The following is a 2,792-nucleotide window of genomic DNA, read 5'->3' as shown; positions in this document are numbered from 1 at the left end:
GAGCTTCAGAGCCGTTCCGCCTGACTTTTAACGTAGAGTACCGGGCGCAAACCACTAACTCAAGCCCGGCATGGCAGCTCGAAAGGCGGCTAAGCATTCAAGGAAGCACCGTCTGGAGCTTCAGAGCCGTTCCGCCTGACTTTTAACGTAGAGTACCGGGCGCAAACCACTAACTCAAGCCCGGCATGGCAGCTCGAAAGGCGGCTAAGCATTCAAGGAAGCACCGTCTGGAGCTTCAGAGCCGTTCCGCCTGACTTTTAACGTAGAGTACCGGGCGCAAACCACTAACTCAAGCCCGGCATGGCAGCTCGAAAGGCGGCTAAGCATTCAAGGAAGCACCGTCTGGAGCTTCAGAGCCGTTCCGCCTGACTTTTAACGTAGAGTACCGGGCGCAAACCACTAACTCAAGCCCGGCATGGCAGCTCGAAAGGCGGCTAAGCATTCAAGGAAGCACCGTCTGGAGCTTCAGAGCCGTTCCGCCTGACTTTTAACGTAGAGTACCGGGCGCAAACCACTAACTCAAGCCCGGCATGGCAGCTCGAAAGGCGGCTAAGCATTCAAGGAAGCACCGTCTGGAGCTTCAGAGCCGTTCCGCCTGACTTTTAACGTAGAGTACCGGGCGCAAACCACTAACTCAAGCCCGGCATGGCAGCTCGAAAGGCGGCTAAGCATTCAAGGAAGCACCGTCTGGAGCTTCAGAGCCGTTCCGCCTGACTTTTAACGTAGAGTACCGGGCGCAAACCACTAACTCAAGCCCGGCATGGCAGCTCGAAAGGCGGCTAAGCATTCAAGGAAGCGACGCCGGCCGGTCCGCGGGCCAAATAGGGTCCAGTAAAGTACCGGGCGCAAACCACTAACTCAAGCCCGGCATGGCAGCTCGAAAGGCGGCTAAGCATTCAAGGAAGCGACGCCGGCCGGTCCGCGGGCCAAATAGGGTCCAGTAAAGTACCGGGCGCGGCCACTAACGCCTTGTGGCGGTCGCCTTGTGGCGGTCGGGGGGTGGCGGTCGGGGCTGGCGCTTGGGGCCGGTGGCGGTCGCCTTGTGGCGGTCGCCTTGTGGCGGTCGGGGGGTGGCGGTCGGGGCTGGCGCTTGGGGCCAGTGGCGGTCGCCTTGTGGCGGTCGCCTTGTGGCGGTCGCCTTGTGGCGGTCGCCTTGTGGCGGTCGCCTTGTGGCGGTCGGGGGGTGGCGGTCGGGGCTGGCGCTTGGGGCCAGTGGCGGTCGCCTTGTGGCGGTCGCCTTGTGGCGGTCGCCTTGTGGCGGTCGCCTTGTGGCGGTCGCCTTGTGGCGGTCGGGGGGTGGCGGTCGGGGCTGGCGCTTGGGGCCAGTGGCGGTCGCCTTGTGGCGGTCGCCTTGTGGCGGTCGCCTTGTGGCGGTCGCCTTGTGGCGGTCGCCTTGTGGCGGTCGCCTTGTGGCGGTCGGGGGGTGGCGGTCGGGGCTGGCGCTTGGGGCCAGTGGCGGTCGCCTTGTGGCGGTCGCCTTGTGGCGGTCGCCTTGTGGCGGTCGCCTTGTGGCGGTCGCCTTGTGGCGGTCGGGGGGTGGCGGTCGGGGCTGGCGCTTGGGGCCGGTGGCGGTCGCCTTGTGGCGGTCGCCTTGTGGCGGTCGCCTTGTGGCGGTCGCCTTGTGGCGGTCGCCTTGTGGCGGTCGCCTTGTGGCGGTCGGGGGGGTGGCGGTCGGGGGCTGGCGCTTGGGGCCGGTGGCGGTCGCCTTGTGGCGGTCGCCTTGTGGCGGTCGCCTTGTGGCGGTCGGGGGGTGGCGGTCGGGGCTGGCGCTTGGGGCTGGCGTCCGCCAATAGTGGTTTAATTTCGGGAGGAAGATTGATTTTCGTCCCAAGCCCGCCGCTGGAGAAAATTTTAGGTACCAGGAGTGGATTTTTTTTGTCCACTCAGGAGGGGGACGTTGGCTGGTTTGGTGTCCGGGGGAAAGTGCTCTTTTCTCGGCCAGGAGAAAGATTAGACTCCCAGCCCGCCGCTGGAGAAAATTCTAGGTACCAGGAGTGGATTTTTTTTGTCCACTCAGGAGGGGGACGTGCTTTGTTGTCCGGGGGAAAGTGCTCTTTTCTCGGCCAGGAGAAAGATTAGACTCCCAGCCCGCCGCTGGAGAAAATTCTAGGTACCAGGAGTGGATTTTTTTTGTCCACTCAGGAGGGGGACGTGCTTTGTTGTCCGGGGGAAAGTGCTCTTTTCTCGGCCAGGAGAAAGATTAGACTCCCAGCCCGCCGCTGGAGAAAATCTTAGGTACCAGGAGTGGATTTTTTTTTGTCCACTCAGGAGGGGGACGTGCTTTGTTGTCCGGGGAGAGTGCTCTTTTCTCGGCCAGGAGAAAGATTAGACTCCCAGCCCGCCGCTGGAGAAAATTCTAGGTACCAGGAGTGGATTTTTTTTGTCCACTCAGGAGGGGGACGTGCTTTGTTGTCCGGGGAGAGTGCTCTTTTCTCGGCCAGGAGAAAGATTAGACTCCCAGCCCGCCGCTGGAGAAAATTCTAGGTACCAGGAGTGGATTTTTTTTGTCCACTCAGGAGGGGGACGTGCTTTGTTGTCCGGGGAGAGTGCCTGGTCCCCGGACCAGCCTCTTAGGCGCGCCCGCTGTCATTCTCCGGAGATTAAGTTATACTAAGGGGAGGCTGCCTCCTCCCGCCTGCTGCCCGAGGATGCTGCCTCATCCCCGGACTGGCCTCTTGCGCGCGCCCGCTGTCATTCTCCGGAGACTAAGTTATACTAAGGGGAGGCTGCCTCCTCCCGCCTGCTGCCCGAGGATGCTGCCTCATCCCCGGACTGGCCTCTTGCGCGCGCCC

This window comes from Syngnathus typhle, unplaced genomic scaffold (assembly GCF_033458585.1).
Source record: "Syngnathus typhle isolate RoL2023-S1 ecotype Sweden unplaced genomic scaffold, RoL_Styp_1.0 HiC_scaffold_244, whole genome shotgun sequence".
NCBI lineage: Eukaryota > Metazoa > Chordata > Actinopteri > Syngnathiformes > Syngnathidae > Syngnathus > Syngnathus typhle.
The sequence above is the reverse complement of the archived record's forward strand: the minus strand, read 5'-3'. Positions refer to the sequence as shown.